Source organism: Hyperolius riggenbachi, chromosome 11 (assembly GCF_040937935.1).
Source record: "Hyperolius riggenbachi isolate aHypRig1 chromosome 11, aHypRig1.pri, whole genome shotgun sequence".
Lineage (NCBI taxonomy): Eukaryota > Metazoa > Chordata > Amphibia > Anura > Hyperoliidae > Hyperolius > Hyperolius riggenbachi.
Window position 1 is genome coordinate 189,923,708 of NC_090656.1, and position 15,351 is coordinate 189,939,058.

The 15,351-nt window shown below is 47.1% G+C and overlaps 1 protein-coding gene across 2 annotated transcripts in view; it reads left to right on the plus strand.

The window, feature by feature from the left end:
- The first annotated feature begins 2,707 nt into the window (after positions 1 to 2,707).
- LOC137538216 (transmembrane protein 272-like) overlaps positions 2,708 to 15,351 on the plus strand; it is a 35,495-nt gene continuing 22,851 nt past the window's right edge. The window contains exon 1 of one of the 2 annotated variants that reach the window (XM_068260258.1): positions 2,708 to 2,735. The gene's annotated coding sequence lies outside the window, so the exon portion shown is untranslated. Of the gene's footprint in view, positions 2,736 to 4,932; positions 4,975 to 15,351 lie in introns of those variants that run through there. The other variant, XM_068260259.1, reaches the window with a different exon arrangement.

The following is a 15,351-nucleotide window of genomic DNA, read 5'->3' on the forward strand; positions in this document are numbered from 1 at the left end:
AGTGGGCTTTCATGCAGCCAACTTTCAGTTGGCTGCATGAAATAGTTTTTTTTTTATTTAAAAAAAACCCTCCCGCAGCCACCCTGGCGATTTAATCAGAACGCCAGGGTGGTTAAGGACCGCGCTAATTGAAATCTACACCCTGTTTTTGTGGGCTCCTGGCTGGCAGGGCGTAGATTTCAATTAGCCACCGCTGCGCGCATCTGCTGTTTCCGCCGCTCCTCAAACCTGACGAGTCTCTCTGCATCTCACAGGCTCTGCCTGTCTCCATGACGGCAGAGCCAAGTGAGCTGGTCAGAAGCCGATTTCATTGGCTCCTGGCCGTGTCTATCAATGTAAGCCGCTCCCATTGGCTCACATTGTTAGACACGGTCAGGAGCCAATGAAAGCGGCTCCTGACCGGCTCACATGGCTCTGCCGTCATAGAGACGGCAGAGTCTATGTCCTGGGGGTACCAGCGAACGGCGATGAAAGCAGTTGCGGCGGATCTGTGCGGCGATTGTCTGTATTTCGTTGGGATTCCACATTCCTGTGCCAGCAGTCTCTGGTCCTTAAAGGACATCCGAGGCGAAAAAAAAAAACTGAGATAAACAATTGTATCTGTCCTCCTACTTCTAAAAATGACTTTTAAAGTCATCCCACAGTTTTATTTTATATTTAAATCAACTTTTTAAGCTTTTGTGGTTTCATGGCCTTTTCTCAATGACAAATTAATTGAAGTGTGCCAGGGCTAAAATAAATGAATTATTGACCCTTGTTATCTCTTTCCTGCTCTTAGAAGCCATTTACTGCCACGGAAGTGTTTTATGGCTGCAATTCCTTATCAGTGAGGGTTATGCTATAGTCTGACCCGGTCCTGACCCGGACAGGAACTGCAACTTACATACCTCTTTCAGGCAGAGAAAGAAAAAAAGGAACACAACCTAGTTATTTGTGTGCTAGGCACTGTACATACCCACGTCTCTCATTATGTCACATGTCACCTCGTGAGTCTTTTAAAGGGGCAGAGACCGCTGGTACTTAAGTGGTTAAAGAAACAGTGAAAGACAACTTCAGAAAAGTTTTTTCTGCAGGGAAGTTCAAAGGGTCATTAGCTCTGCTCTGTTCCATAGTTTAAAATACAGAGTGTGGTTTGTAAATTGCAATGATGCAATGCTATGAAAAAAGTTATATACCAGAAAATAAAAACATGAGACTCTTTTCATTGCTACTATTTTTCTATTAATTATCTGTAGTACACATACAATTTATTAGATCATACGTTTTTTTCTCTTCAGTGTCACTGTTATGAGCTGTGCATGCGCAGAATGCTTACATGATTGGGTGGTGTGTGGCCGAGTCGTGGGCTCTACAGGGCTTACTGAGGGGACTGAGAAGACAGCAACAGAGCAGACAGACTACAGGGGGCTGGAAGAAGCCCCAGGGAATTAAACCTTTTATGTTTTTGTCTCAGGTACACTTTCAACAATGCAGATTGCCAGGCTGTCCTGCTGATCCTCTGCCTTTAATACTTTTAGCCATAAGCCTTGAACAAGCATGCAGATCAGATGTTTCTGACTGGATTAGCCACATGCTTAAATCACACTCCTGAAACTGATACTTCTGCAACCAAATAGATTAGCAGGATAGCCAGGCAACTGGTATTGTTTAAAAGGAAATACATATGGCAGCCTCCATATCCCTCTGACTTCAATAGACTCTGTAACAAAACAAAGCACTCCTGGGGGTACTTACCTCAGGAGGGGGATGCCTCTGGATCCTATCGAGGCTTCCCCCGAACTCCTCCGTCCCACAGCCGACAATTTGTCAAGCCGTGGCGCATGCGTAGTAGCGCCTGCAATATTTACCTTCCCCAGCTCCAGCGCAGGTGCAGTAGCCGCTCTCGGCTTGCGATCAGGCGGAAATATCCGATCCCAGTTGGGTCTGCTTTACTGCGCAGGCGCAAGTCGAACCGGAAAGGTAAATATTTAAATGGCCGCCGTTTGGAGGGGCCCAGCGCTGCCCCCGTTTGACGGAGGAGGACGGGGAAAGACTCGTTCAGATCCAGAGGCTTCCCTCAGTCCTCCTCCGTCCCGTCCCTAAGTTACCCCAGGGTCACTTTTTTCTGTTACAGGTTTTCTTTCAGGTGTGGTTTGAGGCCTTGTTCACATCTAAAATCAAAATCACAAGCGTTTTGCGATTTTGTGGGCGATTTTTTTAAGCACCTCCTGGCGCTCCACTGCGCGCCACAGTTTTTTTAAAGCGTTATTCTAATCGCTTTTTCAGAGCGATTTTTTTAATTCACTCCCTGACGCAAGTCAGGAAGTGAACTCTTTGACCCGGAAGAGAAGACTACAATGTATTTATTCTTAAAAAATGCAAACGCAATCGCTGCACAAATCAATTTTGTGAGCGTTTTGCGTTTTTCCACACTCGTTCCATTGAGGCAAAATCGCCTCAAAAGTGGTACAGGCACCGGTTTGCGGAGCGCAAAGCGGACAAAACACGCTGATATGAACCTTTTCATAGAGATTGATTGCACAAGCGTTTTGTGAGCGATTTAGAAAATTGCCTGCGCTTGAAAGGCCGAAACTGCCCTAGATGTGAACGAGCCCTAAGTCTGTAAAGCAAGTCAGTATCAAATCAGTAAGCGCAGCACCTGCCACACTTATTTCATCATATCCTGTCTAGTTTTCGTTCAGTAAAATACGAGATCCCTGACCAAAGTCACACTTCGGAGCAGCTGCCTGGGAGAGGTTAGTGCCGATCTTACCACTTCTCTTACATGCTATTGGGAAAGTCTGTGGTGCAGCAAGTGTTGTAACAAATCTCTTAGGTCTGTTTCGGTTAAATCTTAGCTTATGCTTGTTTTGTGTCTTTCTTTAAAAGTGCATTATTTTTCATTAGAGAACTATTTGGAGATTATTTTTTCCACACCAATTCTTATACTGCATTTATTGCATAACCATGACAATATTTCTACTGTATATTATATTGCAGATAGAGATTTCCATCCGTTTATTACTGTACTTTGTGTGTTTAAAAGACAACTGAAGCGAGAGTGATATGGAGGCTGCCATATTTATTTCCTAACCAATACCAGTTGCCTGGCAGTCCTGTTGATCCTTTGCCTCTAATACTTTTTCACCATATTTATTTATTTATTTATTTATTTATTTAAGTATTTATATAGCGCCGACATATTACCCAGCGCTGTACAGAGTATTTTGTCTTGTCACTAACTGTCCCTCAGAGGAGCTCACAATCTAGTCCCTACCATAGTCATATGTCTATATCTATCGTGTAGTGCATGTATTATAGTCTAGGGACAATTTAGGGAGAAGCCAATTAACTTATCTGTATGTTTTTGGGATGTGGGAGGAAACCGGGGTACCCGGAGGAAACCCACGCAGACACGGGGAGGTCATATATACTCCTTGCAGATTTTGACCTGCCTGGGATTCGAACCGGGGACCCAGCCCAGCAAGGTGAGAGCGCTAATCACTACGTCACCGTGCTGCCATAGACCCTGAACAAGCATATGCAGATCAGGTGTTTCTGACATTATTGTCAGATCTGACAGGTTTAGCTGCATGCCGGTTTCTAGTGTTATTCAGACACTACTGCAGCCAAATAGATCAACAGGGCTGACAGGCAACTGGTACTGATTAAAAGGAAATGAATATGGTAGCCTCCATATTCCTCTCACTTCAGTTGTCCTTTAAAGTAATGGCAGAAATGTGACCTTTTTTCACAGCAGAGACAAAAGGTTGTTTCAGTTCCTGTTTGGCGTCACGTAGTGCCTGCTTTGGGTGCTGCCTTAGATCATAATGTTAATTATGGCTATAGTGGCGCTGGAGGGAACTTCACAAAAAACAGTGTCACTCGTGTGGCAGCAAAAGCCAGACCACGAATTACGCAACCAAAGGGGTAAAATAGGTAATCAGTAGGAGAATAAATTTGTTATAGTCCCCTACATTACCTAGAACGTGGGGAGCTGTCCCTCCGCTTCTCCCTGCGCACAAATGAGCACTGAAGGGAACATATGTCCTCTGTTTTTCTGTGTATAACTTACAAATATGTGTTATAGGACTGTTAGTTTGTTTTCAACAGCATTTCCTGAACAGCAGTTTAACTTCCAAAATAGTAAGATACCAGCCAGCCTCCCTCATCACTTGCGCACTATTTTGTCAGTTAGACTTTGCAACTGCTGTTCATGAAATGCTGTTGAAAACAAAGAAAACCCTGAGAATCCCCCATGAGGAGATGGATTTGCCCAAAACCTGTTGGTTCTGTCAGATTTTAACTGCCTACAATTTTGCCATAGGGGTCCTTTAAGTGTACTTGTGGTGAGAAAAAAGTAGGTAGCGAGGTAGATACTTACCTCAGTAAAAGCGAACCCCTGATTAGTCCATAGGCTTCCTCCATCCCCCTAAACCTCGCGCTGTACCATTTGACAAGCTTTATTGACTATGTTCTCCTGCGCGTGGACAATTGGCTTTGTGCTACTGCAGAGACATGGGCTGTACTTGTGCTTGCACAGTGCATCCACGCATATACATGGACAGGAGCGCAGATGAGGCTCCCAGCAAGCAGCGGTGGGATGCAAGAGGATCCAGATCTGGATCATCCAAAGGCTTCCCTCTGCTGAAGTGACTTTATAACTTTTTCTCTTTTTCTACACTAAGTTTCCTGTAAAGTGACACTGAAGTAAAAAAAACAACAACTTATGATATAATGAATTGTATGTGTAGGATGGATAATTAATAGAACATTAGTAGCAAATAAATTAGTCTCATTTATTTATTTTCAGTTATATAGCTTTTTTTTTTTTTTTTTGCTTTTTTTTTATAACATTGCATGATTCTCTAATATTTGCAGTTTACAAACTACACTCTGTATTTAAAACCATGAAACAGAGAAGAGCTAATGACTCTTTGAACTTCCAGGCAGTAAAACCTTAAACAATCAAGATACAGTGAGAGACTGGTTGAGGTAAGTGCTTCAGAAAACAGCACTGTAGCTGACCCAAGTTGGGTCGGAGCTCAGAGAACCTCTTTTGCATAGATAACAACTGAAGTTTCTTAACTCTTCCTGTACTGGAAACAATACGAGACTCATATCTGCGCTACTAATGTTTTATTTCTTAGCTGTACTACACATATAAATCATTATCTCTTCAGATTCCTTTTAATTATCTCTCATTTGTTTTTCTCCTATCAATATAAATCTTTTCAGGCATCCATCAAGCAGAAAAAGACATAAAGGTAACCACAGATAGAGCGGTAATAGAGAGATCTCTTTCTGATTGAATCTGATCGGAGAGAGATCTGTTGGCCACCATAAACTGCAGGCTGATTGCCAATCAATTTCAGCATGTAATCTTTTGGCAATCGGCCTTGTGACTCATCTAGTCGCCTAGCTGCCCCTGGCCACAGTTTAGTGTATATACACCCCCCAGGGCCCCCTGCATTAACACTTTATCTCTTTGGTGTCACTGCTGTTGCAGCATACTGCATGTGGGGCACGTGCGTGACATCACACACGTGCCCTGCGTGCATTGCGCCGGCAAACATATGGGGCGTGAATCCGGAAGAGGAGTCAGCAGACACATCGGTGGGTGACAGGTAAAGTATTAAAGGATACCAGAGCTAAAAGACCCCTATGGCCGCACAGAGTGATGTCACAGGACAGGAGCGCGCTTGTTCCCCCCGCGCCTCAACTCGGCATATTTAGCTCACTGTAGTGGAGCGTGCACGCCGGGACGCAGGAACTAGCGCGTACCTGTCCTTGTGGCATTACTGCCGCCACGGGAGCAGAACGCAGCGCATGCGCAGAATGTCCGGGTTTGGAGTCGCTGAGGATAATGGGACTGAGTCTAGGAGAGCAACGAGTGACGGAGGGGAACGGGAGGTGCGGTAAGTATTTGCTTATACCCCCCTACCCACTGCACCTTCACTTTTTTTAACCAGTCTTTCGGTTTCCTTTAATGGGGGGGTGTACATGTTCATTAGGGGGACAGCGGCCGGGTGCTTCTATCGTTCATGATTATCACACGCCATCACCGCCACGCACCCGATCGGGCATGTCGTCTAGAGATTTTCCAAAATTTCTGATCGGTACCTGCTACCAATTTTGGGCCGAAATTGGTCGTATTGTCGATCGGGCATGCTTTTGGCAGCACTGATTTTTATCCAGTTCAATTATACTTATCGAATCAGATGGTTGATTGGCTACCAAGTCATCTGTTTATGGCCACCTTAAAAGTAAGAAGAAAAGACATATTAAAGTTAGGTTACTGAGCAATAACTTATTATGGGTAATTTGTTTTGCATGGACAGTGCAGAGAAGTTATTTTATGGATTAGGTGAAAAATATTAGGGTTAGTTTGTGAGATGAGTTTTGTGAATCTTATTGTGAAACTTTTGTGAAACAGAAACTCACAACCTCAAGATTTGATTATTGCAGTTTGTGTTGAAGAGTTTTAAAGGAGCATATTCTGTTCTGATGTGTTCAGAAATCCGCGGTATGAAGGTGTACAACTGCAATGGGCCTGATTCACAAAGCGGTGCTAACAGTTAGCACCCTGGTGAAAAGCCCTTTATCATGCCTAAACTCAGTTTAGGCATGATAAGTTTAGGTGTGATAAGTTTAGGCATGATAAGTTTAGGTGTGATAAGTTTAGGCATGATAAGTTTAAGCGCCAACTGGGTTAGCACCGTAGTGCACAGCTGATCAAAAGTTTTACGCTAGCAAAGACTGGTGCACTTCGTATAAAGTTTAATGGCACTGCTTTGCGTGCAGGACTTTGCACGCTATCTACACTTATCTAAACTTAGCATGCCTAAACTTATCACACCTAAACTTATCATGCCTAAACTTATCACACCTAAACTGGCTTTTCACCAGAGTGGTGCAATGGTTATCATGCCTAAAGTCTCTAACTGGGTTAGCACCGCTTTGTGAATCGAGCCCAATGTGTTCATACATTAAGGTTGTTGTACTTGTGATGGATTTGCCTGTGCCAGATGTGTGCCTCATATGAAAGGATGTGCACAAAGGCATGCTGCGGAATTTCCCATTAACATTTTAGTTTGCCTTAAAAAAATAAATAAATGTTTCTGTCAGTAGTCAGGTATAACAATTCAGAGTTTTCCACAGCAAATGTAGTGTTTATCAGAAAGAAGCCATAAAATCCATTACTTCTTCCTAGCAGGTCTAGTTTTCCCTCTTAAAGAGGAACTCCAACCAAGAATTTAACTTTATCCCAATCAGTAGCTGATACCCCCTTTTACATGAGAAATATATTGCTTTTCACAAACAGACCATCAAGGGGTGCTGTATGACTGATATTGTGGTGAAACCCCTCCCACAAGAAGCTCTGAGGACCGCGGTGCTCCTGGCAAACTGCCACAATGTAACAATGTTCACAGACAGAAAATAGCTGCTTACAGCTGTCTCTAACAGCCAAAACAGCTAGCAGCAGCTACATAACCTGCCCACAGTAAAAATGTCACTATGTAATACATGTCAGAATGTAAATCGGGGAGAGGAAAGATTTTACAATGAGCAAACACTGACTAAATCATTTATACATAATTATTGTAAAAATGAAGCACTTATTTTATTACATTATTTTCACTGGAGTTCCTCTTTAAAGAGACTCCGTAACAAAAATTGCATCCTGTTTTTTATCATCCTACAAGTTCAAAAAGCTATTCTAATGTGTTCTGGCTTACTGCAGCACTGTCTACTATCACTGTCTCTGTAATAAATCAATGTATCTTTCCCCTGTCAGACTTGTCGGCCTGTGTCTGGAAGGCTGCCAAGTTCTTCAGTGTTGTGGTTCTGCTATGAACTCCCCCTTCCAGGCCCCTCTATGCACACTGCCTGTGTGTTATTTAGGATTAGAGCAGCTTCTCTCTTCTCTCTTATCTTTTACAAGCTGGATAAATCGTTCTCTGAGCTGGCTGGGCTTTCACATACTGAAGAATTACAGACAAGGGCAAAGCTGTTTGCAGGAAGAAACAAGCAGCCTGAAACTTCAGTGCATGAGAACAGGGGGAAAGAAACACACAAATGATCTCTTGAGATTCCAAAGGAAGGGTGTATACAGCCTGATTGTGTATGGATGTATTTTCTATGTGTGGACATACTGTACATCAACCTACTTCCTGTTTTGGTGGCCATTTTGTTTGTTTATAAACAAACTTTTTAAAACTGTTTTTAACCACTTTTAATGTGGCGAGGAGCGGCGAAATTGTGACAGAGGGTAATAGGAGATGTCCCCTAACGCACTGGTATGTTTACTTTTGTGCGATTTTAACAATACAGATTCTCTTTAAAGTAGATCTTCAATGTTTTTTTAAAGTTTCACTTACCTGGGCTTCTACCGCCTCCCTGCAGACGTCCTGTGCCTGCGCTAGTACTCCGGTCCCCCACTGCGGCTCACTTTTGTTACTGCCATCTTACAAGTCAACGACAACTGCGCCTTTGCGGCCCTGGCCCCGTGCGTCCTCGTTCGGACTCCTGTAGCTGGGAGCGTCCTGCGCATGCCGTCTTACAAGTCGCAGACATCGACTTGTAAGACGGCAGAAGTGACCGTGAGCCGCGGCGGAGGACCGGAGGATCGTTGAGGAACAGCGCAGGCACAGGACGTCTGCAGGTGGGCGGTAGTAGCCCCAGGTAAGTGAAACTTAAAAAAAAAATTGAATATCTACTTTAAAGGACAACTGTAGCGAGAGGCATGTGGAGGCTGCCGTATTTATTTCCTTTTATACAATATCACTATGCCTGGCAGCCCTGCTGATCCTCTGCCTCTAATACTTTTAACTATAGACACTGAACAAGCATGCAGCAGATCAGGTGTTTCTGAGATTATTGTCAGATCTGACAAGATTAGCTGCATGCTTGTTTCTGGTGTTATTCAGACACTACTGCAGCCAAATTGATCAACAGGGTTGTCAGGCAATCTACCTAATTGTTTTAAAGGAAAGAAATATGGCAGCCTCCATATTCTTCTCACTTCAGTTGTCCTTTAACCACTTCAGCCCGCAGGCCATTTTACCCTTATGGCCAAGAGCCATTTTCAGCTGTAAGTGCTCCTCCCATTCATTTGGCCATAACTTAATAACTTCTTCTCACAGCTGAATGATCTACATTTTGGTTTATTTCGACACAAATTAGGCTTTTTGTGGGCGATACTTGTTTTCAGTCATTACTTTATTTTCTATGCATTATAGGGAAAAATAAGCAATGCTACTATAAATAAAATCCAGTCATTTTATTTGCCCATTAGTCCCGGCTGGTAAAATATACAATGTATGATGACAATATATTATTTGAAAATAAAGGTGTTTTTTCCTTTTTTTGTCCAGTCAATAATTGCAAGACCTTATTTACCAAAATAACACATATTTACCCTACTTAAATTTTTCTAAAATAACCATAATATACCCTCTTGACATACATATTAAAAAAAAAATTGTCCCTTAGGCAACCGTTTATGTATTTTTTTAAACTGCTATTTTTTTTTTTACAAGTCCCATTGATTTCCTATAACAATCTGTACATTGTTAGCAGTGGTGCTCAGCAGAGCTCGAATATTCGAGTAGCTCGAATATTCGAGCTCTTTTTCAGCTATTCGAGCTCGGTATTCGAGCTCCGAATAGCTGGAGCTATTCGAATGGGCTATTCTAGTGAACTCGAATAGCCCATTCACTATTCGCGCTATTCGAGCTAACAGCGCTATTCGAGCTCGAATACCGAGCTCGAATAGCGTCATAGCCCAGATTGATGTCCTTAGAGCCAATCAGAGGGCTCCCAGGCCCTCTGACGGCAGCCAATCACTGAGGGGGACCCTGGCCAGCCCCTACCCTATAAATAGCGGCCGCCATGTTCCGTTTCTCCGTCCTTGCCCGACTTTGCACAGAGAGAGATCTGCTCCTTTGTGCGTTGGCTTAGCAAGAGCTTTATTGTGGTCATTTACCTAGCGTTTTTGCTCACATACACCTCCTATATACACCTATATTGTTGTTAGCTAGATAGACATTGTATTTTAGTTAGTAGCTTTTGTGTTACATAGAGAGAGACTCAGACAGCTGCTGCAGGCTTACAGCTTTAGGCCTCAGGGCCTTGCCTGTGTGGGCAGCTGTTCTCTCCTGTCCTCTGTTTATTTCTCATCTATACCAGTATTTCTGCTGTCCTTTAGTACTGATTGATTGTATTTTGTATTGTAGTTATATACTGTAACTGTACTAGGACACTCACTCAGTCACTGTTCATAGGCTACTAGCTCCTGCGTGTGCGTGCACTCACTGTCTGTGTACTGTACACACACTCTTTTTCCTTCTGAATAGTTATATACTGTAACTGTACTAGGACACTCACTGACTGTCACTGTTCATAGGCTACTAGCTCCTGCGTGTGCGTGCACTCACTGTCTGTGTACTGTAGTGTACACACACTCTATTTCCTTCTGAATAGTTATATACTGTAACTGTACTAGGACACTCACTCACTGACACTGTTCATAGGCTACTAGCTCCTGCGTGTGCGTGCACTCACTGTCTGTGTACTGTAGTGTACACACACTCTATTTCCTTCTGAATAGTTATATACTGTAACTGTACTAGGACACTCACTCACTGACACTGTTCATAGGCTACTAGCTCCTGCGTGTGCGTGCACTCACTGTCTGTGTACTGTACACACACTCTTTTTTCTTCTGAATAGTTATATACTGTAACTGTACTAGGACACTCACTGACTGTCACTGTTCATAGGCTACTAGCTCCTGCGTGTGCGTGCACTCACTGTCTGTGTACTGTACACACACTCTATTTCCTTCTGAATAGTTATATACTGTAACTGTACTAGGACACTCACTCACTGACACTGTTCATAGGCTACTAGCTCCTGCGTGTGCGTGCACTCACTGTCTGTGTACTGTACACACACTCTATTTCCTTCTGAATAGTTATATACTGTAACTGTACTAGGACACTCACTCACTGACACTGTTCATAGGCTACTAGCTCCTGCGTGTGCGTGCACTCACTGTCTGTGTACTGTAGTGTACACACACTCTATTTCCTTCTGAATAGTTATATACTGTAACTGTACTAGGACACTCACTGTCACTGTTCATAGGCTACTAGCTCCTGCGTGTGCGTGCACTCACTGTCTGTGTACTGTACACACACTCTATTTCCTTCTGAATAGTTATATACTGTAACTGTACTAGGACACTCACTGTCACTGTTCATAGGCTACTAGCTCCTGCGTGTGCGTGCACTCACTGTCTGTGTACTGTACACACACTCTATTTCCTTCTGAATAGTTATATACTGTAACTGTACTAGGACACTCACTGTCACTGTTCATCGGCTACTAGCTCCTGCGTGTGTGTGCACTCACTGTCTGTGTACTGTACACACACTCTATTTCCTTCTGAATAGTTATATACTGTAACTGTACTAGGACACTCACTCACTGACACTGTTCATAGGCTACTAGCTCCTGCGTGTGCGTGCACTCACTGTCTGTGTACTGTAGTGTACACACACTCTATTTCCTTCTGAATAGTTATATACTGTAACTGTACTAGGACACTCACTGTCACTGTTCATAGGCTACTAGCTCCTGCGTGTGCGTGCACTCACTGTCTGTGTACTGTACACACACTCTATTTCCTTCTAAATAGTTATATAGTGTAACTGTACTAGGACACTCACTGTCACTGTTCATAGGCTACTAGCTCCTGCGTGTGCGTGCACTCACTGTCTGTGTACTGTACACACACTCTATTTCCTTCTGATTACTGATTGATTATTGTAATTTCTGGTTGTACTTACTGTTACTACTTACTGTACTAGTAGGGACACTCAGTCACTGTTCATAGGCTAGCTCCTGCGTGTGCGTGCACTCACTCACTGTCTGTGTACACACACTCTATTTCCTTGTGATTATTACTACTGATTATTGTAACTTCTAGTTGTACTTACTGACTCTGTTACTACTTACTTACTGTACTAGACACTCACTCAGTCACCTCGCCCACCAACCCACTCCATTAAAGTACCCCACTTTTCACCCGCCCTTTTAAAAAACTTTTGTGTTTACGCCCAAAACATCGAAGATGTCTGAAAGTGGCAGCCACCGCGGTTTGGGCAAGGGGAAGGGCAGCAAGGGAATCAGGAGGAGAGGGAGCAGCATTGTGGCAAGCCGCGGGCGCGGCCGCGCCACCATGCACAGTTCCGCAGCAGCAGCAGCAGCGTCAGTGGCTAACATTCCTCCTATAGCCACTGGCCGTGGACGCCTTGGGCGCCGCCCAGCAGGAGCATCTGCAACTCACGCTGCAGAGACACAGCAGCAGCAGCGTGTAGCACCTGCTCCGATTTTCCTCCAGCCGGGTCGGAAACGTCCCATTGAGGAAAAGGATGCAGACACTGTGGTGCAACTGATGACGGAGGATGAGCAGCCCGCCATCAGCTCTGCATCCGAGGCCTCCACCCTCACCACCACCACCACCACCCCTGTTCGCAGCAGCCGCCCAGCAGGGCCTGGGGAGGAGGCCAGTTCACCGTCAGTCGCCGACCTGTCACTCAGCACTCTTTTGACCCCAGGCATGATGAGTCAATTGTCTGCTGTTGTTGGCGATTTGGAGGAGGAGATGCTGATGGGCACTTTGGGGGATGAGGGATTGGACAGCAAGACTGTGGCGACAGTCAAGCAGCCCATTAATGCATCAGGAGAGGAGTTTGGGGGGTCATCATCCCAGCAGGACATGTTTCAGGAGGGGGAGGATGATGATGACACGGTGACAGACAGAGACTGGGTGCCACCAGCTCTGTCATCAGCAGCTCTGAGGAGGAGGAGGAGGATGCGCTTGTGGGCCTTGCAAGGAGGTGCCTCATTGCAAGCATTGGCAGCAGTAGGCAGGTCCCCCAGCCTGCTGGTGTCTCAGGCTCAGCAGCAGCATCTGCCAGTACCACCACCAGCCGCACCCAAGCCCCCCCCCCCAACCACCACAGGGAGACAGGCAGCAGCGGTTCCATGCCGTAGGGGGTTGTTTTTGTCACCAATCTGGCGCTTTTTCACCATGCCCACAGTGTACAGTAAGTACGCCACTTGCAACCACTGTCAGCGGAAGTTGAGCAGAGGTGCAGACCCCTTAAAGTTCAGCACCAGCTCGCTCATCAACCACCTTGCTGCGAAACATTTCCACCAGCATGAGGAGTTCCAGAGGCTGAAGGCATCTGGTGCTGGCAGTGGCACCACACCCATCACTGCACAGCCTTCAGCAGCAGCAGCAGCAGCAGCAGCAGCAGCAACAGCAGCCACCCGCCCTCCTGCTCCTCCAGCAGCACCAGCAGGAGTGCGGAAACGCACTGCTCCTCCCCCCTCTGCAACTCCTGCCGCCGACACTGAGGCCTGTTCTGGCAGCCAGTCCTCAGTGGCCTCCTCTGCTGTGTCTGCTGATTCCCGTGCCAGCAAAAGGCCACGCCAGAGCCTTTTGAGCGAGTCCTTCCAGGGGGTGGTTAGGGCTCTGCCTCCCAGCAGCCGTCGCGTGCGGCAGCTGAACGGCTTGCTGGCACGGGCCATGTGCTCCCAACTCCTGCCGTACACGCTCGTGCAGGAGGGGAGCGACATTCGTGCGCTGCTTGCTTGCGCAGCCCCAGACTGGCAGCTCCCCAGCAGACACTTCTTCGCCCGCAAGGCCATTCCTGCACTGCACCGCTTTGTGATGGCCAATGTGGAGCGAGGGCTGGAGCACGCGGTTGGTGAAAGGGTCCACGTCACCATGGACTCCTGGAGCAGCCGCTTCGGGACAGGCCGCTACCTGTCCTTCACTGTCCACTGGGTCAGCTTGGTGGAAGGGGGTGAGGATGGGAGAGCAGCAGCGGGCACAGCAGCAGCAGCAACACAGTGGGTGGTGCCACCCCGCAGGGTCGGGGGAACTGCAGCAGGTTCCTCCGATCCTCTGCCATCCTCCAGCACACCTGGCCAAACCCCCCGCCTCAGCAGCAGCGTGAAGGCCTGCCACTGCCAAGCGCTGCTGCACTTGGTCAGCCTTGGGAAGACCAAGCTGACGGCAACCCATGTGTTGGCCAAACTCCAGGAGCAGGAGAGGATTTGGCTGACCCCCAGAGGCCTCAGAGTCGGAGAGGTGGTGGCCGACAATGGGGCCAATCTGGTTGCCGCAATAGACAGGGGAAACCTGACCTACATCCCCTGTCTTGCCCACGTGCTGAACCTGGTGGTGCAGAAGTTCTTGCGCACCTACCAGGGGATGGGCGAACTGCTGGAAACGGCAAGGAACGTTGTGCGTCACTTCCGGCGCTCGGCTGCAGCCTGTGCGAGCCTGGAAGACGTGCAAAAGGAGCTGGAGCTGCCACGCCATCGGCTGATCCTTGACGTTCCGACTCGCTGGAACTCCACCCTGGCGATGTTGGAGCGTCTGGTTGAATAGAAGCACACTGTCAACCAGTACCTTGCCCAGGCCACTGTTTCCGCCGCTCAGAGAAGGGACAAGACCAGCAACATCCCGTCCATCGTCCCCGATGATGACTGGAGGCACATGCAGCAGGTGTGCTTAGTGCTGGCTCCCTTTCTGCAGGCCACTAACATGGTGAGCAGGGACCATGCTATGGTCTGCGAGTGGGTGCCCCTGGTTTGTCTGCTGAACAGGGCCCTCGATGCTTTGCTGGAACTGGGAGCGGCAGCCTTGGACCAGCAGGAGCGGCAAGCAGCTGCACAGTCCACCCTTGAGGGGGAGGAGGAGGAGGACTTGGTGGAGGTCCCTGACCTTGCTGCTGATGAGGGGGATCAGCACAGCGCAGCTGAGTTGGTGCGGGGGTGGAGAGAGGATGAGGCGGCAGAGGAGGAGGATGAGGAGGACAGCACTGCCGTCGATGTGCCAGCAGACGTGGCCCGCCTCTTCCCAATGGCAGCGCACATGCTGACGTGCCTGCGCAGGGACCCCAGGGTGATCCAGATGAAGCAGAGGGAGGACATCTGGATCAGCATGATGTTGGACCCGCGCCTCAAGGGGAAGTTGAGCCAGTTCCTGCCGCCTGCAGGAGGAGACCCAGCGCAACAAATAAGGAGCTTGCAGCAGGCCCTTGTTGAGCGCTTGGAGGAAGCCTTCCCCCAGCCTTCCACCCCCACTGTCCAGCCAGCACAGAGGCAGCAGCAGGTGCCTGCATCCAGCAGCAAGCGCCCCACAGACCTGCTGTCTCTCAGCCACGAGCTCTACAGGACTGTAGAGGCTCCGGCAGCAGTGACTAGAGAGGAGGTGCATGCAGCAGCATCCTCCTCCGGTCACAGCCAGCGCCTGACCCGCATGGTGGCTAACTACATGGGGTCCTA